Raw genomic sequence first — 22,779 nt, forward strand, 5'->3', positions numbered from 1 at the left:
TCTGCTCAATTAAGTGTTTTGTTCGTTGATCCAATATGGCAGCTTTTATTGTGCTCCAAGTTAAAACTCATTGTCCTCATGAGCACAGCATCTAACAACTCTCCTTAAAAAGTCGATTGACTTTAACTGGACACAATGGTTTCCAGTGGAGATACATTCATCACTCATCCGTGACACTGGAGAAGTCACCTGAGTGAGTGATAAAGCAATTTTCCATGGAAAATCCAGAGGAACTAAACTTTGTTGTTGTTTCTTTGGGCTCAATTCAGCTCTAGCAGCATCTCTCAGAAGAAAACCGTTTTGCAAATAATCAGATAAAAGATTGTTGAACTAGGTGGTATTCTCTGGAGTTTAAGACCAAAACTGAACTCAAACAGTGAATTGACATTAGACTGGAATTCATAAGATGAATAGAAATACTGCTGAAGCTGAATGATTCATTCATGTATATATATGACTTTTTTCCCCAATTCACCAGGTCTGTAAAGTTCAGTATGACTGTGGTACATGATACAAAAGAATAAATACAGAAGAATAAAAACTTTATGTGAATAACTTTACTCTTCTTAAAAATAACTCATAAAACAAGTAAAAGTACAAATGTGTACAAGTTAGAGACTTCCTCAGTAAGTTTACACTCTTTTGGAGTGATTTTAATTGTGTGTTAAAGAGAAAGAGATTAGGAGGTAAAGTAGAGGATGCAGAGTCCATCATCACTGAGGTCATCTCTCCTGCATGAAGTACAGGCGCTGGTTTTCCAGTGTGTGCATCTGATGGCCCAAAGCTGACTCAGAGCTGTAACACCATCCATGGCTGCAGTATGGAACAGATGTGGGTGTGTCCTCATCTCCCAGAGGAGTCCAAATCGTCATCAAACAGCCCTACAGACACAAAAACGTGAAAATATAAACAACCAGACTATCAGCAGTGATTTAAGTACTTTAAGACCATCCATCCATCCTCATCCGCTTTATCCGAAGTCGGGTCGCGGGGGCAGCAGCCTAAGCAGAGAAGCCCAGACCTCCCTCTCCCCAGCCACCTCCTCCAGCTCATCCGGGGGAACACCAAGGCGTTCCCAGGCCAGCCGAGAGATATAATCTCTCCAGCGCGTCCTGGGTCTGCCCTGGGCCTCCTCCCGGTGGGACATGCCCGAACACCTCACCCAGGAGGCGCCCAGGGGCATCCTTGTCAGATGCCCGAACCACCTCAACTGGCTCCTTTCGATGTGGAGGAGCAGCGGCTCTACTCTGAGCCCCTCCCGGATGGCCGAACTTCTCACCCTATCTCTAAGGGAGAGGCCAGCCACCCTTCGGAGGAAGCTCATTTCTGCCGCTTGTATCCGCGATCTCGTTCTTTCTTTACTTTAAGACCTCTGTGAAAATCATTTACAGTATATATCACAGAATTTAAGGCCTTTATAATCACAGAACATACAGAGAAAAGTACTAAACTGAATCAATTTCAGCTTTCGTTTCTCATGATGTATATTGTATTAATAATTAAACTTCATTATCTGTATCTTTACCACATACTTGCCACACAGGTGTAGATATTGTAGGTTCAGTGAATGCTTAAATTGCACTGATTAGAATATACTGGACATCCAAAGCTAAGATTCAGCGCACTGTGTTAGAGGCTGGGATTTGATGAATTCATCATATATACAACCTTTGATCATCATTTATGTCTAGCTGAGAATGAATCTGTGCACTCACATATTAAATGAACTGAAATCAGTAGTGTGATCTCCAGTCTTGACATAAGGAATGAGAGAACTGACAGCTGTTATTTTAATCAGCCTGTCTCAGTTGTTTTAACTCTAAGTATCACAAAGTAATGTGGTAACATCTGGACTGACGAGTTTACTGTCAGCATTTTAATCGCTAGTTTAAAGGCTGTAGGTTGCAGCCATTGCTCTAACACTGTATAAATGTAACAGGCCTCAGTGCTGGTTCTAACAGTCTGAGCTGCTTCCAGCTTTATTTGTGAAGAGCACAGCAGCTTACAAAACACGTAGCTAGCTCGTACAGCTGCGACGTAAAATTTTCATAAGCTAAAATGACCTTAAAATAACGGGGCTACGTGGGGTGATGCTAGCGTTAGCCATGTTAGCACGTTACCTTCAACAGGTGGTCAGACTGAGTAAACGGGCACTCAGTCAGAGGTTAGCTCTCCGTTTCGCTGCAGGCTCCCTTCATTCTTCACATATCCGTGTCGAGCCGAGTGTAAATACCGAGGCTGAACGGTTTTGTACAAGCACACACACGGCCGTGGCAGCAGGGCTAAGCTATGAGCTAGAAAAATCCAGGCTGGCAGACAGCCTGTGTCTGACCAACCAATCAGAGAGCTCCTTACATCCCACGGTGTGGCTAATTTGAATAGCAGCAGGATTTTTAAAATGAAGTTGTTAATCCAACTGCTAATCCAACTGCTAATCCACATGTTAATCCCTGAGCGAACAGGAAAGGGAAATGGATTTTGAAATGCAGTTTATTAAAGTGCAATTCGAAAAAGGTTTTGAAATGCAGTTTATTAAAGTGCAATTCAAAAAAGGTTTTGAAATGCAGTTTATTAAAGTGGAATTCGAAAAAAGGTTTTGAAATGCAGTTTATTAAAGTGGAATTGAAAATGTTTTTGAAATGCAGTTTATTAAAGTGGAATTCGAAAATGTTTTTGAAATGCAGTTTATTAAAGTGGAATTGAAAATGTTTTTGAAATGCAGTTTACTAAAGTGCAATTCGAAAATGATTTTATTAAAGTGGAATTCAAAAAAGTTTTTGAAATGCAGTTTATTAAAGTGGAATTCGAAAATGTTTTTGAAATGCAGTTTATTAAAGTGCAATTCGAAAATGTTTTTGAAATGCAGTTTATTAAAGTGCAATTCGAAAATGTTTTTATTAAAGTGGAATTCGAAAAAGGATTTTGAAATGCAGTTTATTAAAATTAAGCACAGAATTTTTTATTTCGATGCGCGTGGCTCTTGTGGTCCTCCATATCTCCCATGCTCCCAAGATGTGGGTGTGAAAGCCAGAGTGCTCTGGAATGCACACAACGTGTGTCTGCAGACTACTAAGGATCAAACCTCTATTAATCTACAACTAATTATAAAACTCTAAGCATATATGAGTAGATATTTCTAAGCATATATGACAATCAACAATACAACACCTAACATTGTTCTTCTTTCTTCAAGTGTTGCTGGTGTTCCTGCTTTTTGTAATGATTGTGAATGCACATGTTTGAAATAAAAATGAACTGAACATTAATATAATAAATATCAGTAGATGGGAACCCAAACTTTTAATTCTGATTGTTTTCAGCTTGAATCAAACACAGTTAGTCTGACTCAGTTTTTTGCAGCACGTTTCACAATATGAAGAAACATAATGTCACATGTACAGACCTGATATCTGATTTAAAAACATGTGTGAGATTTACATTTCCAGTTTAACCAACACTAATGAGCAGTCTTTACCTTTAAATGTAAGCTCTCTTATTCCTGTCCTTTCTTATCTTTCTTCAGCTCTCTTTCTTTTTTGTCTGTTAGTTTGTCAGTTGATGTTTTGAGCTGATAAAAATGCTGCATTTGAAATTACCTGGCAAAATAAATCACTGTCCCACTTTTAACCCACGGCTTTGGCATACGTCGTCTGTATTTATCTGACATCTCCTGGTGATAAATGAAGGAACAGAAGCCTTTCATGTGTTTCTATTGAGGCTGAGATGTTTGACGGCTCGTAGTGATGTGAAGTAAGAACGCCCCAAAAATGTGTTACACAGACAGTAAGTGTTACGGTCCTGGTCCTCTGACCCAGGGTTTATGTGTTTCCTGGGTTCATTAATATTCTTTGATTTAGTGTTGATACTGGTTCTGTTTCCTCTCCTGTGTACAGTGGTGGGTTTTGATACAGGCGACATCAGGGCGGCATCGTGGTGGGGGCGGAGTCAATGTTGGCATTGGCAAAAAAAAGGTTGCTCACACCTGTGCTCCCCCAACATCATGCCAGCACATTTTTGTGATTACATGGGCACCGATCGGATTTCTATCGCTCATTTGCGGGATCCTTTACATGTTTAATTTCCTGGTTGCTAAAGTGGATTTTCAGTTGTTCAGAAACCAAAGGCACGTTTTTAAGAAACAGTTTAAATGGGATTAGAGGGAATTACTTTTTTGCACTCCAGTTTATATCCAACAACATCAAAGAGTTCATCTTACTAACATCTCACCTCTCTGCAGCAGACACAGGCTGGACTTTAAAATTAATCCAGCGATCATTAGACCGGTCACTCCTTAAGGACACAGAGCTGGGTGGAGGTCCAGGCTGGTTCCTGTGAATAATGATGGAGCAGTGATGTGAGTGCTGAGCTGTGACATGGAGAAGAGTCATGGACAGTTAGAGATGGTCATCTCACCTCTGAGCTTTGGTCTGGCTCTCATGTTCCCCACACAGAGTGGTTTTAGAGGGAGGGACTCCCTCCTCTCTGTCCTCACACTGATCCATGCTGCTCAATTCAGCTCACACACACTTTCTACCTGCAGAGGAAACACAAATCATTCATGTGCACATCAACTGAGAGCTGCAGAGGTCGTGTCTGATGTGTTGGACTAACATCCATCTGAGACACAGCTTTCATCAGTTCACTACAAAAAGTGTCACTGAGCCGAGTTCAGCCTCCAAATCCTCCATTACTGTAGTCCTACAAAGGTCAAACATGGCTGCAGCTTTATGTCAGTAACAATGTCCAGGACCAAACTGACTGCTTACAGAGTTCATACTCTAACTGCTAGCTGCTCTGCTAGCTAAGTTAACTCATGTTAATGCTGCTCAGAAAATGTAAATAAAACATTAAAGAGTGAAAAGTAAAGCTTGGAGTCACAGGATGATGCTGATGTAAGCAAACAGAGCACTGAGTTCTTCATCATTGTTACAGTTCATTTGTTTTTCAGCAACAAAAAAAATCTGAAGGAAAAAAATTAAAATGTTGATCAATCTGTTTATTTGTAAAACAAAACGTAGCTCAGTTTGTGGAAAGCTGCATGAAGCTGACAGCGTGACATTTATCTCAAAACTGCACGTGTGATGGAGCCAGATGTTTTAGATATTTGTGCACAGGAAGGTTTTTGATTGGTGAAGCTGAACTTAATAAAGTGAGTGTAAATGATGACGATCTATTCAGGCTGGGATGTGTGGATTGAAGCACACACTTGTGAGTCCTCAGATGAAACACACAAATCATTGCACACGTGTGTAAATCTGTGGATCATATGGTACCCAGTCGAGTTACTCTAGAGACCAGTTTGTCTGTTAATGAGCTGAGATCTTTTAATGGGACTCTTCATCCAAGAGAAACCCTCCCTGTCACCTGTAACCATGGTTACTGACTGTCACCTGTATCCATGGTTACTGACTGTCACCTGTGTGCACTGAGAGCAGAGAGGCTGTGCAGCTCTGACGTCAGTGTGCGCAGCTGCAGGAGGGAGTTTCTCGCTGTTCTCAGTGACGTAATGACTCTGGTGTGTTTCTGTTCCTAATTATTCACAGAGATAACAAACCCTCTGTTTCTGATGTGACTTCATCCCAGACACACGATGACAAACAGCTTTACTTTAACTTTACATCTAAGTCCAGATTCCTACACAAACACTCAGAGCCTGAAACACAGAGACTAACTGAAAACGTTTTTTTCTCTTAAAATCAAAGTGACAGCAGAGCGAGCAGAGAAACAAACGACAGAGCAAATATTCACAGTATATTTCTTTTTTTTAAGGCAGAAACATGTTTCCACGTCACGTACAGCGGCCTCACTCGGAGCTCAGGGCGCGGTCAGCCTCTCGGTCCAGCTGTGAGTCCGTTACCGTGAATCAGAATAACTATCAGAACTATGGAGCGGCAGATTTGTGCTGAACTAAGCTGCACACAGCTGATGTTAGCCAGGAAACATTACACACTGCTAACGTTACCTTAACACGGAGCTTCACACGGAGACGATCAGCGTCAAAGTTCAGGAGAGAAAAACTTCGGGAAGGAAAAACCAGGGAGGGGCTTGTGGGACAGAGGGTCCACAATCCCACAGCCACAAACATTCTGACCAATCACAGCGCTCCGTTTCACTCTGCTTTTGTTACGTCCCCTCCGCTTTTCCTCAGCAGTAAACTGCGTCAGTAACAGTCAGAGAGGATGGAGTCAGTGAACGCAGCACATAAGATTTTCTGTTGAACGTAGAAAAACACAGAATAGATTAGTTTGAGTGAATGAACAGCACATGTTAGTCTGCACAGACCATAATAATACTGACAGGCGGCGGTTTGTTCAGAGCTGATTTATTTCTGCTCATTTTCCTGTTTGAAACACAAACATCTGTCAACACTTTGTTTCAGCTCCACATTCATCCAAACATCCTCAGAGTTCTCTGCTGACAGTCAAACATTTAACCTGAGAGCAGGGGCGAGTTTAGCCCATGAATCAAAGCACCCCCAAAGATTTCGTACTTTTTTTGACAATATTTGCTGTTTGTGGGATACACTACTAAAAATATAGAAATCATACAGTACGTAATTGAGATGGAACATTTTTACAGCAAAAGTATAGATAACCCCCCCCCCCCCCTCCCAAAATGGTTTGTTCCATCTCCGGCTCTCCGGCTCTAGCGCCGCTGCTGCCAGAGCGATAGTGGCTGAGACGCAGCGGAGCGGAGGTGGAAGTGCCTGGCTTAACCTTCAGTTACTCTTTCTATAGTTAGGTATGTATATATAGTTATATAGTTAGGTAGGAGTCAGGCCATGTTTCTTTTTAGCTGAAAAACCTTACACCCAGGTAACCTGCAGTGTTGGAAACCTATGTTTGCTACCCTACAATCCGTCCTGCTCTGTAGTAAAATCAGCAATATTTGACCGTCCTGTTGCTCCCATTGACATTTATACAGCCTATTTAAAATCTAAAACTTAACATTGTCCGTAGCTGCTGTTGTTACCACTGTCCTGTTTGAAATGTAATGAGAGAAGCTGCTTATTTTGTCATATGTGCCGATATTGAACCCAAGGTACTAACTAGCTAACTGACTGGATGCCCATTAACTTTATAACTCCTGTTTGTGTGTGTGTGTGTGTGTGTGTGTGTGTGTGTGTACAGAGAGACAGCCAGGTTCATAATGCAAGACTTTTAACTAAGACACGAAAAAGAGAGCACATTACACCAGTGTTATGTTCATTGCACTGGTTTCCAGTACATTTTAGAATTCATTTTAAAATCTTGGTACTGACTTTTAAAGCTTTGAATTGTGACTGCCTACATTTCTGATATTTTATAACCCCACACTCACTTCGCAGCCTGAGATCATCTAATCCAAGGCTGGTGTCCCACGAACTCGTTTTAAGACCAGAGGTGATAGATCTTTTAGAGTGGTGCCCCCAGGTTGTGGAATTCACTTCCACCATCATTGCGTTGCCTTGATTGTATTTATTTTTCTTAAAGGCAGCTTAAGACTCATTAATTTAGGTTGGCTTTTAATTAGATTTGTGCTGTATGTTTGATTATTAATGTATTTTATGTATTTCTGTTTTATATTGCTGTGAAGCACTTTGTGGTTTTTATCCTGTGAAAAGTGCTGTATAAATAAATTGATTTGAATTGATTTGTTAATGATATGAGGACGTTTTTTCAAAAAAACATTCAGGTAAAAGTGTAGGATCAAATGATCCATCAATAAAGGATAATGTTGGATCAGTGTTTCAATATTTATATCCTTTATTAGATGTACATGTGGTTTGGTTATTTGCCTTTTGGTTGAAAGTACACTGAGAGAGGAGTTTTTATTATTAGTGATCTTAATAGTTTTCTTTAAAAATCTAATTGAATACAATCTATTTGTGTGTGATTGTCAGTCCAAAGAGGGAGAGAGGAAAGAGGAGAACATGAGGAGAAAGTACAAGATCAGGAAGAACCAGGTAAGAAAACAGACAGGGAGTACTAACAGACAAAACACAAACTGTTAAACTGACAAAGAAAAAAAAAACGAATTTTACTCGTACAGTCTGGAAGTTGTGTTCTTCCTGTATTAAAGCTGCTTTACAGGATCTGCAAAACAAACTGGGTTGTCAGCCCTGGCACTGCATTACCATATTGAGCTTCAGTCAGAGGAAGGCACGGTTGCCAAAAACGTTTTGAAGCTCAAGAGTGAGGCTGGTGCCATCCCAGATATGTTAACATTGTACAATCTTCTGGATAATCAGATCTTCCCCACACTGAAAACTGTTGTTCAGGTTGCCCTAACAAACCCAGTTAGCAGCTGTAGCTTTGAAAGGTCTTTTAGTGTCTTGAGTCAGCTCCATACCTGGCTGAGAAGGACCATGGGTCAAAGCAGACTTCAGCACATGGCTGTGATGTCAGTCGAGAAAGAGATGCTGGAGAGACTTGATCACCAAAATGTGATGGACAGATTTACCAACTCAAGGTGAGGCGACATAGGTTAAAAGAAAAGAAAAAATCTGCAGAGCCACAGGAGTATCTGCACTAAAGATCTTTTCATACATTGTACCAGAGGCCAAGGTGTCTCAATTTTTCTAATCTTTTAATAATATTTTATACATTTCAAGGACTCTTCTATTTTTGGAGTGTATTTTTATGTATCTGTATTATATTATACATACTCATTAAAAGTGAATCTCTGTCCAAAAAATGCACTCAGTTTACTTTTTACTGACTATGAGCATCATTCATTATTCTCTCCCAGTAATTAAGGTTAGGATATGTTTTTTTTTTAAATTCCAATCCATTCTTCTCTACCAGCATTTAAATAACCTTTATCAGATTTGATGGTTTTGTTACAGACTTTTCAAAAGTGTTTTGCTTTTCTTTCACAAATGTGGGGATTAAATTGTGTTAAAATGTACAAAACAGTGATGTCATGTTTTGTGACGAGGACCCAGGCACAGAGAGACTTGATGAATTTAAGACTCTTATGATTTGATAAAGAAATTTGCAGATTTGCACAGAGAGGGTACAAATATGATGATTGATAATGGAGATGAAGACAACAGACGATGAGGACAGGGAGGAACAGGGGTTTAAATGCACCAAGGAGACAGTCAGAGGGAACTCGGGACAACTGGAGACATTTAATCAATCAATCAATCAATCAATCAATATACTTTATTAATCCCGAGGGAAATTAGGGTTACAGCAGGCAGCACGCTAATGGCGCATGCGCACTTACAAAGGAACCTTCTGACCAACATTACACAAACATCACATTGGGGAGACATGTCAGAAGGTAGGCTGATAGGAAGAAAAAACAACGAAAGTATGTGACATGAGGAGAGAGGAGGAGAAAAAAAACTCCACTCAGACTGAGCTCCTAGTGGGAGAACAGTTTGATAACAGAAGAAACACCTCAGCACAAAAAGCACATGACTATCAATACACCATAGAAACACAAGACAAGCAACAGGGCGGGGAAAGGGTGAGAGAGCCGGTGTAGACAGCGCTTCCGGTCCTGCAGCATGCCTGTGTTGGTCCAGTCGACTACCATCTTCTCCGGTAGGGCACAAGCATAAGGATGCAGGGACTGACAGAGACGGGAAAGAAGTCTCATCGTTGTGTTGATATGTAGGTGTTCATGTAATAATATGGTTTACCAGCAGGGGGCGCTGTGTCTAAGAAAGCTCATGAATGCCTCCAGGGGAGCACATACAAGAAGACTGGTCTGTGGTGTGACAGCAATGGTGTCAATAAATGTTTGGAGCAGTAGCTCGCAAGAGATAAGTGAATGCTGTGTTATTTTTAACAAGCGCTACGAAGACAACACATGGTACCAGGAGTAAAAGTGGGAGAGTGGAAGCGATAGTAGTACACGGTTCTGTTTGGGATGGAGAGTGTGAAGCCACCGGAAGGACTGAAACTGGTGGGGAATGTGGACAGCAACTGGCGGTGTTTTAAGCAGCAGTTTGAGCTGTATATGGCTGCCATGGGACTGGACTTAGAGTACCTCTAAAAGACTACAATGGAAAGAATATTGAGAGCAGTGGTCAATGCAGACTTAAAGTGACAATAAAACATAAAGATTATGATGTATTGTTTAATGTTGTTCCAGAAGGTCGTGAATCACTGCTGGGTGGCGTGACATCCAAAAGATTAAACCTAGTAGAAAGAGTGTATCACATCAGCTGTGCAGGCGAGGAGCAGTTGACTCCATTGTACAGCATTATGAGGATGTCTTCAAAGGTTTGGGATGTCTACCATGCACTTACAGTATCCAGCTGAAAGAGGATGCAAATCCAGTGATCCACTCACCACGTAGAGTCCCAGCTCCACTGAAGGGCCGTTTAAAGAAAGAACTTGACAGGATGTCACAGTTGCAGGTCATTACAAAGGTGGAAGAACCAACTGAGTGGGTAAACCCAATGGTGTGTGTGGATAAGAAGAATAAAAACAATGATTTGAGAATATGCATGGACCCTGGCGATTTAAATCAAGCCATAAAACGTGAGCACTACCAGATACCAAAGCGTGAAGAGATTGCAAGTGAAATGGCAGGCGCCAAATACTTCTCAAAGCTAGATGCAGCACAGGGTTTTTGGCAAATAAAACTGGATGAGAAAAGTTCAAAATACTGTACTTTCAATACACCTTTTGGCAGGTACAGATTCCTCAGAATGCCATTTGTCATAATCTCAGCATCTGAGATTTTTCATCGTGCCATGGACAACATGTCAGAGGGATTACAAGGTGTTCGCTGTTATGTTGATGATGTGGTTGTTTGGGGCTCCACCCTACAAGAACATAATGACAGACAGGTGAAGGTGCTGCAACGTGTGAGGGAGAATGGATTAAAGCTAAATCGTGACAAGTGTCATTTTGGTGTAAAGGAAATAACATTTTTAGGAGATAAATTCTCTGCTGGAGGTATTGAGCCAGATGAAAGAAAAATAAAAGCCATCGCAACAATGCCACGCCCAGCTGATAAGATATCTGCCTGCACTGACTGCAGGGCCCAGCTACAGGATCATGTTAAATAGACTGCATGTTTTACAGGAACTGTCAGCACTAAAGGAGACAAGGACAAACTAAACAGGACACAAACAAACACACACAGTTTGTTTGTGAAGAAATTCAGCCAGTGAGTTTGATTCAAGCTGATCAATAATCTATAATCATGTGGCTTTGTCTTCAAACAGACGAGTGATCCAGAGTTTGTCCTGAAATAAGAGCTGAACATTTAGGTCCAAACATCACAGGAACAGTCAAACTGTTAAAGGAGGAAACTACGGTGGCCTTGAGAGGCCAAATGGAGTGCAACTTAAGAAAACACCAACAATAAGAAAAACGCTGCTAAAGCACACAAAACACAACAGAAATAGGAAAAAACAGATTTCCAAAAGCACACGGGAAGTGTTTCTGGGGAGACAATAACCTGATGGACGAGTTGCAGGAACTGAAAATATGCTAAGACACTTAAAAGAAGAAGTGGAGGATCTATCGGTTTGGTGAGGAAAGAAAAGATGAGAGGTAAGTGTGTTAGCCTGACTATTAGCCTACAAATCCGTCTGTAGTTTCCTGTAACTCCCTGCTTTTTCTGTTTTCCTGGATGATGTTCTAGGATGCCCCCTGGACCCAGTGGAGGTGGTGAGTGACAGGAGAATGGCTAAGCTGTCGTCCCTGTTGGACAACATCTCCCACCCCATGCAGGAGACTCTGACAGGACTGAGCAGCTCCTTCAGTGGGAGACTGCGGCACCCACGGTGTGGGACGGAGAGATTTCACAGGTCTTTCCTCCCCACTGCTGTCAGACTCCACAACAAACACTCCAACTGATCAAACACACACATCCACATATGTGCACCTCCACCAGCAACACACTGACCTGCATTCATCCATAGATGACACTCAGGACCCTGGTTCCACAGCTGTTCTTGTTCACAGCAGCATCCAGAGAGAGGAAACTGTATAATGCAATGATGATGTTCCAGCGTCATGTTGTTGCTCCTCCTCCACATGCTTACCTGCCACAGTTTAACTCCGCCTCTCAGACAGTCATGTCACCTGATCTGCATGTTTTGCTGTACGATGATGTCATCTTGACATTGACGAGGAGAAAAACTAGTTTTGTCCTGCAGATGGCGATCTTGCACCGTGTTCAGAGAGCCGACACTTTGATGATGCTGCTCTGCTCAACTTACTTTAGCCCGGGTTGGACTCTATATGAGCAGCTTCCACTCTGGTTTCACTGTTAAACACACTTGTTTGTTTTCACTTGGAAAAGTTGGAAAATATTTTATTGCAAAATTATTTGTTGGTACATTTTTTTGAGGGTCAAATATCTTGTTTGATTTGAGGAATGAACTGTTAAGGTGGAAACAATGAACCAGGTTAAAATACTTTAAATCAGTGCAGATGTATAATGTAATTTAACATGCTGATAATGGTTGTAGTGGGCTTGTAATGTAAATGTGTCTGATTAAATGTGACATTAATGGTGACGCTGCATAAACCTGATCAAACAGTTCTATTAGTGGGTCTGTGTGATCAGCATCAGTGGGTTAAGGTGAGGCCTTGACTAGTAGAACGTCATGTTGGTGTCTGACAACACATGAGCCAACATCAGACTCCGAGCGCTACGATGCTAAAGATCAGAAGATCCAGTGTGACATCATCGTTACCTGGCAACAGCAGCCCTCATCTGACTTTATTGGAGGATATTTACAGCAGCAACACTGTTTAGTTTGATATGACGGATTAACAACATGCTGTGATATCCAGTTCATCTGTAATAGATACTGGATCTAATCAGTCAGCAGATATTTGATCAGCTTATTTATAACTATACTAGAAACAAACACAACTGTGTTGGTGATTCATGCAAACTTGCATATCAGCCTTTGAAGGTTTTGTAGTATTGAGAACAAAGAGGTTGTGTTAGGGCTGAAAAGCCCGACTTGTTCTCCTCTGCAGGTCATCAAATGCACCACAGAAGTTTGTATTTGCACAGCCTGTATATGTTTGATGGCTTTATTATTCTCTGTTCAAAGACAATAAATGTGCAAAATGTCTCCTGTAGTATCAGCTTCATTTAAAATGACTGCAAACATTTAGAGAACATGTGCTGCTGTTTGTCCTACATTTCAACACTGAATGAACCCTGAAAACGTGATGGCAGGTGGCAGATTGGAGTCCACATGAAATATCGGCTGTATGAAGACTGGAAAATATAGATGATACAAACATGCAGCCAAACATTTGTGGACATGGATAAACTATCTGATCCCAAAAGCAGGAAGTGACACAGCTAGAAAATGAAAGTGTGTAACAGCTGAAGTCAAATGTAATGCAGAGTTGAATCTGCACTTGGATCCATGTGTGAAAGGTCCACATGTAGGGATCACATGAGTCCTGATGTTTGTCAGTGCAGCTTGATAACTCCATCTACTGTGGGCTACATATACTGGGCTGGTAGCTCCATAGTGTTGCAAAGAAACTATTCAATGTGCAAATTTAAAATCAGAGGCTCTTCTAACACAGGAGCCATGTTGAGTTTAGATCACAGCGACCACCGGCAGTCTGAAATGGAATGAAGCCCATTGACAGCCAGCAGGTCTAAACAGGAACGCAGCCATTTGTATGTGTGGCAATGATGTGGCTGCAGCTGACACAGGATTGGTTCAAACTAAACATCATTTCACAGAGTTCACAAATAAACTCACGTTTTTATCTTTGAAGATCATCATAAAGTAGAATTGATGGTCCAGCAGACAACAGCAGGAGGTTTGAGCCCTTCTGATGCAGCAGAAACAGGATTTGGAGGAAGATGTTAATAGATTAGAAAGAATTGTACACTGTGAATCAATGCAAGTCTTTCTAGATAGACAGATCTTTAATAATCCCTCAGGTAGGTTCCTCTGGGACAGTCACAGATAGAGACACCAATTCTGACGTCCTTTGAAAGTTTTCATCACTCATCATGTACACAGATGTTAATTCTACATATTCCTAGTACTGAACTCTAAATCAATATGAAGGAAATGCTCCTACTAATCTGCATATATGTTGATATCAAATCCTTTTGCAGCACATGGATAAATCTCTATAAATCTTTCAGTCTGATCAGAATGGGCACAGTGTTGTTATTGCAGCACTCCCTGATGTTTGAAAAGCTAAATGTCCATTTTAAAGTGCTCGTGTGTAGGATTGTGTTTCCTTCCTTTGTGCAGTTCTTACAGGAAACATGTTTGAATGTTTCCTGTTCCCCTGATGCTTCTTCCTGTTGGAGAAAGTTGGTTTGAATAACATGTTCTTATAGGTTTCAATGAACTTCAAACTGGGATCCACTTACAAAACTGTCTCATTTTATTGGAACGATCCACATTTGCATCCATTCACGGTACATTTGACATCTGAACACGTTTGTACACATGATGAAAGGACAGATGGTGTTTGTGTGTCCTTCTTAAACTTAGTGTGAATGTTTCATCATGTAGAACTACTTAGAACAAAGTCTTTGGGAACATTTGGAGAACACGTTTAGGAAAGTAACATCCTGGTAGAACATTTTCTTAAAGCAAAGCAGAGCTGCAACATGACTGTGAGGATTCACAATAATAAAGTCACAATACTTTATTATTATGAAGACTAAAGTGCAGCTTAATGCTGCCAATGAATACACATGTTCTTTGTGAAAGCATGAGCACAGCTGACATGCACCACACTGACCCCACTCGCCCCATTTCTTCATCCACTTCTTGCTCTTGTGCTTGAAATGAGACGCAGACGCAGCAAAAGTCAGAGGCTCTAAAATCCACAAAAGGGGTCTTGTTAGATCAGGATATTGATGTGATCCATAGAAAACATGGATAATACACCACTTTATTTGAAGACATCTGTAGCACTGCCTCAGTTCTGGATGTTTCCACAGACTCCTCTGTGCACCTAAAGAAAAGGTCAAAGGTCAGCAGCACATGTAGTTGGGACAATTCTTCATTTACAAACAACAGTCGCACAAACTACACAATTATTTTTCTCCAATTAGGACTTTTCACTTGCAGAAATGGTCCTGTGTGATTTCTAGGCTGTGATATAAAAACTAGTTCCTAATGGCAGCGATTCACTCAGTAAACATGTGTTTCCTTCACCAACCTCACACACAGATCCAATAAGATCAGGAAGTGGGCAGTATAGTACAATATGTCTTATTTTGTACTGTGCTGCCCAAACTAAAGATCTGCTGAAGTGTTGGAAATGATTCAGATGTTTATTTTGGACGATACAGCAGAAGATCAGACATGAAAGTGGAGATAACACAGAAGACCTGCAGCAAAGGGTCAGAGGTCAGACTGGGCCACGTGATTCAACAATGAGCCAATGATCATCAAGTAGTGACTAAAGCAGAGCCCTGACGTTCTGACATTTATCACACAGTTAGAACAAATGTCTGCTGATGACTTCATCTCATGAAATGACTGATAGATGTCAATTCATTGATCAGCTGAGCTGCTGATCTTCATCGTGCACAGAAACATTCAGCTTGTTTCAATCAGTAAATAACTCCCACTACTCTCAGTTTGAACTGTTCCCACTCAAAATGCTGTCAGAACAATGATCATTGTAGAACTTCACAAACATCACGTGTTGTTTTCCACATGTAAGATCAGCAAACATACAGAAACTTCCTGTTGCCACACACGGCCTCTAAAATCTCTTCCACGCTTTCTGTCTGAAGTCCACTCTCTGTGTCGGATCCACAGGAAACAACAAGATCTTATTAACATGGTTTTCAATGTGTCTCCTTCCAAAAGTCCAACCAATGAACAAATGTGTATATTTGTGGAGGCCGAACAAAAGCATGACACATTTGTCTGTTTCTATAAACTGGTGTCAAACACAAATATGAAGAGTTTCATTGACAGACTCCAAAATGCCCCGCAGTGAATCACAGGAAATCCTACAGTGTGCAGAGAATCTTAATGGCTCCAACATCAACACATCCACAATGTTGGATCCAGTTCTACCTCACAGAGTTACTAAGACACACCCTCTGCCAGCATTACAACAGCTCCACCTGCTTCACCTGCCTCCTCAGCCTCTGTACACCTGAAGAGAAAAGAAAGGCTCCAAAAGCTCAAATCTACAAAGGATTCATGAAGTTTCATCCAACAAGAACATGTTTGCCTTCCACAGTGTGCTGTTAGACACCACTGTACCTCTGCCATTTCAAAAGAGCAGCTTGGGAACATTTTGGCTCCAAACACTTTGTGTTTAACTTCCTAATCTTTGTTTTCTTTGTGAACAACATCTGGAGCTTTTTGACTCATAGAAACATCATTTTGTTCTTTAGATGACAGCAGATTGGGACTGAATAATCAATCACTATCAAACCAATAAAGATGCTGATTTTACAGGAACTTTGTTGGAGAAGCTGGAAAGACATGAAACTGGTGGAGATCCCAAACCAGTTGATAGTGCTGATTATTCCAAATAAAGCTGTTTTCCATTTGAGATGAAATGACTTTCTGTCCTGATATATAATAAAGATGTGAGTTGTTTTGAGCCCCTGTATTAAAAGTAGATCCAGTTTAAAGTCAGCTTGAGTTTGATGTCTTTATGTCAAAGCTGCTCATGATGTTGAGCTGCTGATGGAATAAAAACAGGTAAAAATCTGCCTCAATATAAAAGCATGTAGTCCAGACTTAAATGTAGCCTATTGTTAGCTGAGGTCCACACACAGTGTTTGACAGTGTAAACTGTGTGAAAGGGCTGCTGGTGGAGCTCACTAGGATGAGCAGGTGACCATGTGCCACGAGGTGGAGAGCAGCTGGCCTGGCTTTGATTCTGACCACGCCCCTTTCTCTCTCCGTCTGCTTTGCTGTCACTTATCTTCACTGCTCTGTCCAATAAAGCTGAAAAAGGCCCCAAATCAAAGAAATCTGCTGCAGCCTCTGAAATGTCTTCTGTTTCCTTCCCGACGGCTTTTTCACCGTCAGCCCATCAGACAGTCCAGCAGCATTTATGATGATGTCATGATGTTGAAGAGACTGCTATGGTGGCCTCCCATGACCCCCAGCCTCATCTACACTGAGATGCAGACATTTGAAAACAACTGAATAATAGTCCAACACAACAGTCTGTGTACAGACACACACTGAGCTTTCATAGAGTCAAAGGAGTCAATCAAACACAGCTAGTTGAGTCATTTCTTGTGTGAGTCTAAAGTGAATCTAGTATTTGAAAGTCCACTTCCTGTATTTGTTGTTGAAGACTTCTTCAGCTTCTTCTCAAGGACATCAGCTGCTTGTTTGGCAGCAGAGGCAGTTAAGAAGCTTCCTGAAAAACACTGAACAGTGAGTTCACTGTGGCATATGACAAATTCAGCTTTCTATGTGCAAATGTGTCTGTGTCAACCTTTCAAATGCTGTTGAATCCAAAACATCAGCGGCTCCTTGGCTGCTCACTTCATGCACTTCTGTCTTTGTGACAGTCCAATGACATCACAGCTGTTTCCACCCCAGTGTCTCAGGACTGGACACCTTTAAACATGTGGAGGATCAAACAGCCGTCCAGCTAAACATACATGAAACTATCAAAGCTGACAATCATTCCAATAACATCTAATGCTACATATATATAGACACAGGACTACAAGGAAATGGCTCTCAGCATCTGGCTGTGGGAACAAATGATCCCTGTTTGTGTTCAAATTGTGTGCATGTTTTAGACGTGTGTCACATGTAGAAACACAAAAATGACACAAAGATGTGTTTGACACAACTGTGCAGCTGTAAGTTGTTTCTAATGATTCATTGAAGCTCTTCCAGAAAGGCTGCTTTATAAAAACATGAATACAAACAGGATACAATGATTTATAAATCTGATAAAGTCACATTTATTCACAGTAGAACACAGAAAATATGTCAGATATTTAAACTGAGAGCTCGTTTTGAACTCAATGGGAGCAGCATTGCTCAATAAAAGGCAATGATGGGGACAAAGCTGCAGAGAAATTATTTTCCAGTCAGCTCTTTACGAACCCACGGTTGGTCGAATGGGATATGATAACATTTTGGAGCGACTACTGGTCCAATTTTATTGGCCGGGCATTCGAGGGGGAGGGGCATCCTGCGTGGAGAGTCAGCTGGTGAATGGAAGTCCAGTCTGACCGCACTGGCAAGGACCTCATTGAGTCAGTATTTCACCAGAGCACATGGACAAAGTGGGTGGAGCTGTCAGTTGGTGTTGGCTCTCTCTGTGGTATCACTTCCTGTTCCAACACACAGAGGTGTTTTTGCATACAAACTTTCTGTGGACGATCAGTACGAAAGTCTCTGATCCAGTGAATAATTAATCACTGCAATAAAATGTAAGTCCTCATTGTTTTAAAGTCAAATCAACAAATAAACTTCTTGCCTGAGCATCTGTTTGTTGTCAGTGATGTGTAGCTGTATTAACTGACAGCAGCGTTGCATCTTCTCTGCTCCTTTGTGGCTGACAAGCAAAGTTGTGACGGTGAAGAAGAGTTGCAGTCCTACACGCCTCTCTGCAGCTCGTCGAGCCCGGAGGCCAGTATGTGTACGTGGAGCCAAAAATGCATTTTTATAACGTTTACACAGATTGTGAAGGCATTAAAAACAAACATAGGAAATTTAAAGACACAGGCAGCCAGTGAGGCCAGCACAGGGGCTGCTGAGCACCCTGAATGTCTGTGAGTGAGGTTGGCAGGACCTTTAACATACAGCAGGCTCTAATGGTTCTAACAGGATATTATGGTCGACGTGTCTGTGAAGGTTCTCAGTTCCAGGTCAGCGTTAGAAACACCTGCTGACAGCATTCAAACCTGAACGACTGAATAAAGAAGTGAAAGCAACACGTTCGGCTCTGTGTTTGACTCAGATAGAGGACGTCACTTTGATTCAAGTCCTTCTGCCAGCAGCCGTCTCTGATAATAATGTGTCTGATTTTATCAAACGTTCCTTGAACACAACACTGATCCTTTCACTTTATTCCTGAACAGTAAACACACCAAACCGTGTTTCAGTCAAACTGGATGTTCAGCCTGTTTATGAATGACAGCTTCAAACCACTGACTCAGTTTCACTGTTCAGATTTACTGATGCTGAGTTTGATCACACTGAGCTCACACTTTCAACACAACCACAAAAACACACTTACTACACTAACACGTGATGTGTGTCTCATTATCTGCACAAACTCCCACAGCTGACACTCACTGGAAGATTACAAGACAACATGATGAAGCTCTGTTAGCAACATGTTACTGTCTTGCTCTCAGTTTCTCACCTGTGCAGCTTTTGTCTTTGTAACAGCTTGGTGTGTGTGCGTGTACATGTTTACATATCTCTGTGGGGAACAAGAGCCCTCATGGGGATAAAATGGAGTTTGAAGGCATTTTGGTTTTGGTGTCAGGGTTACGGTGAGGTAATGGTCAGGTTTGGGCTCAGGGTTAGAGTTAGGCATTCATGTTTGATGGTTATGGTTAAGGGAAGTGGCTCGGGAAAGCATTATGTCCTCACTAATATATGAAAACATGACTGCGTGTGTGTGTGTGCTTTCTTCTAATGACTATTTAGTGCTGACTCTCTGACATCACACACATCACTGCTGTGTGGGGACTTTCACCTGCTACTGTCGGTGCTGCTGTGGAATTATCCTTTTCTTTAAATCGGTCCTGGTCAGTGACCCAGTGTTTAGTGTTCTCTCTGCCTCCCTCATGTTTGGTCTCTGTGTTTCTTATGTGCTCTGTCTCCCCTGTCAGCTGTGTCCCCTGTCAAGTCCATGTCTCAGTGTTACATTTCCTGTTTTACTTTGAAGGTCTGTGTCCTTTGTGAATGTACTGAGTTTTGCTCCCCTTGGTCTTGTCGTGTCTGATTTCTCCCAGCTGTGTCCCCTCGTTATTCCCCAGTGTATTTTAGCCCTGTGTTTCTCTGTGTCAGTGTTGGGATGACCCTCATGCTGTGTGTCTGGTCCTGTGTGTTTTTGTTAGATTTTGACCAGTTTAGGTTTTGTGTGGTTTTTTGGTCCAGCAATAAAGCTGCTTTTTGACTTTCGCTCCCGCCTCAGTTGAGTCTGCATTTGGGTCCTTTTCCTGCCTGGACACAGCCGTCACATGACAAAATCTCTCCTGTGTGAACATCGTCAACAACAAGAAATGCTGTTAGACCTGTTTTATTGGCCTGACAGTGGGATGTCTGTGTGTTTCTGAGAAGCTGAACACAAAATGACGATTATTGTTTTACTTTTTGCAGAATAAATGTTTTAAAACATGAAGTCCTGGGCTCTCTTCATCCAAAGAACACTGCTTACTGACAGTATGTGTCATTTTTGTCAGGGTCTTGGAGGAGAAACCGACTAACTCTGCAGAAACATGGTGGACAAAGGTGATAATGACACATTAAAGAAGAGAACTGATTAACACAATATGGCTGTGATAAGTATCAGGTGAGGTTGACTGCAGAAAAATATGCATTTGTTATACTTTGATAAGGGATTTTCATGAAAACCACTGGTGTGCCTTAACATAACATGCAGTAACAGTAATAAAATCACCTTTGTGTTGAAGCACACAGCCGGCTATATTTCAGACCAAGTTACCAGAATTCATGCTTCAAAATACAAATTTCTGTGGATGAATTTGAAGTGGTTACAACATAATGCTGTGCAGATGTGACCCACCACCTGCCTTTCCCTGTGTGGATAACTAATGTCTGTGTGGCTCTGAATTTAAATCAGTCACACAGTCAACCAAAAGCTCTGAAGCTCTGTTAGCACCTCATGCTGTGAACAAGCATAAGACACTAAGAAAGACATTCTGAATAGCAGGTCTAGAGTTTTATAGTATGACATCATCAATGGATGCATCTCTCTAACATTTCTCATTTATAGCAGCTGTTCTCTTACTCATCTGCCTCCCTCCTGCTTCTTTGTGTGTGTGTGTGTGTGTGTGTGTGTGTGTGTGTGTACATGTTTACATATCTCTGTGGGGACCAACAGCCCTTTTGAGACTCAAAATTCTGTTTTAGGGTCAGAGTTACAGTTGGGTTATGGTTAGGAATTTCAAACAGTATGGCTCAGTTTACTTGGTTTCTCATTGAAGGTGTTCTGACTCTAACTAAGTCGGCTGTGCTGTAAACTTTAGGAATTAATCTAAAAACAGGAGAAAGAACCAATTTCAAACAACATGTCTCTCTGTCTGTCTCAACAGAATAGTAATTTATCATTTTTCTTTTTATCCTTTTCCAAAAGGAGACTATATTCTCAGATCATGAAATTGTTAGAATATCACATCAAATTAAACAATTTCACCTCTCAATCAGAGTTTCACACTTTATTTACAGTCACACATAACATGTCGACCCTGTGAGGAGAACTTCTATTGCCTGGATTTATTATCCTTCAAACTTATCTCTGTATATAGTAATTATATTTCATTGTATGTGTTATAAGTTTGTATTGAAATAAACATTTATAGAAGATTTATTAGAGGCCTGATTTTTGGGGGGTGGGACTTTATTGTCCAGTTGTTAACAAAGGAGCATTGACACAATGTTCCTCCTAACTCCTTGTCGTCACTCGTGTAGTACCCCACCAATGGGCCGTCATTCGGTGACAAAAAATAATCCAAGGTCTCTATTTGCTAAAATAAACTCATAACAAAGAAATTCCAGTGTATCTGTGGTGTGGTCGACGGTGCGGCTGCAGGGTAGGCAAATGCACCTGCAGGTCATCCACAAAGACTGAACTGGGTCCTGTCATGTTGTTGTTGGTATGTGGAGCTGGTAGCAGGAGAGCTGCAGCTGTGTGTTAGAACAACAACTGTGCGTGTAAATAAAGTTAATGCTGAACAGCAGGGTCACCAACCACAGGGTTAGCCCTAACCCTAACCCTAAACCTCCAAGATGAGAAGCATGCGTCATCTATTTAAGACTTCCGAGAATTCATTAAAAGGATCCCAGATCATCTTACTATACGTGCAGAACCAGATACTCCAGATAGGGGCGATCGTGGCTCAAGAGTTGGGAGTTCGCCTTGTAATCGGAAGGTTGCATAATTCAATTCAATCAAATCATAATTATGCAAATTCTCATGAGCTTTGATCAACAACCACCGACCAAAACCCACTGATCAAAGAACACTGATCAATGGCCATGAGTACCATTCACAGAGAGTTGGGGAATGGCTGCAATCACAGCATTGTAAGATGGCGAAAGATGTACCCTCCGTGCTCAAACCAGCATTCCTGCGTTCCTTGGACAGGGAAGAATGCTGGTTTGAGCATGGAGTCAAGGAGGCCGTTTACGTGAAGAGGGAAAGACCATCTCTGAATCGAGGAGGGGGCCTAAGGGTACATCTGTCACCATCTTACATCTTGCAGCCATTCCCCAGCTCTCTGTGAATGGTACTCATGGTTATTGATCAGTGGTCTTTGATCAGTGGGTTTTGGTCAGTGGTTGTAGATCAATGGTCATGAGAATTTGCATAATTAAGATTAAGGAACTGACCTCACAGCCCATTGTTCCTTCAGTGGGCTGGTTTCAGTCATTATGCAAATGTACTGTTTATAAGATTGTGGAAACCTGCAGTCAGCTGAGACTGAAGAAGTCACTTGGATGAGTGACGAAACGTTTCTCCCACAAAACGCTACGTCCAGATGAACAGATTCAACTTTTGGAGATTTACTTTCGTGGATGATTGAGAATGCATCAAGACATTGTGTTGGAGTCTTTAGAAAAGCCTGATGTTAAAATTCTCTCCAAACAGAGTAGAGCTTTAACCTGCAGAA

At 41.4% G+C, this 22,779-nt stretch overlaps 1 long non-coding RNA gene across 1 annotated transcript; it reads right to left on the reverse strand.

The window, feature by feature from the left end:
- Positions 1–820: 820 nt before the first annotated feature.
- Positions 821–4,478, reverse strand: LOC120438038. Its single transcript, XR_005611613.1, has 3 exons — positions 4,414–4,478; positions 4,228–4,329; positions 821–881 (listed from the first exon to the last, which is right to left on the reverse strand). It is a non-coding gene; the product is annotated as an uncharacterized LOC120438038 (long non-coding RNA).
- Between the last annotated feature and the right edge of the window lie 18,301 nt (positions 4,479–22,779).

Source organism: Oreochromis aureus, linkage group 3, assembly GCF_013358895.1.
Source record: "Oreochromis aureus strain Israel breed Guangdong linkage group 3, ZZ_aureus, whole genome shotgun sequence".
Lineage (NCBI taxonomy): Eukaryota > Metazoa > Chordata > Actinopteri > Cichliformes > Cichlidae > Oreochromis > Oreochromis aureus.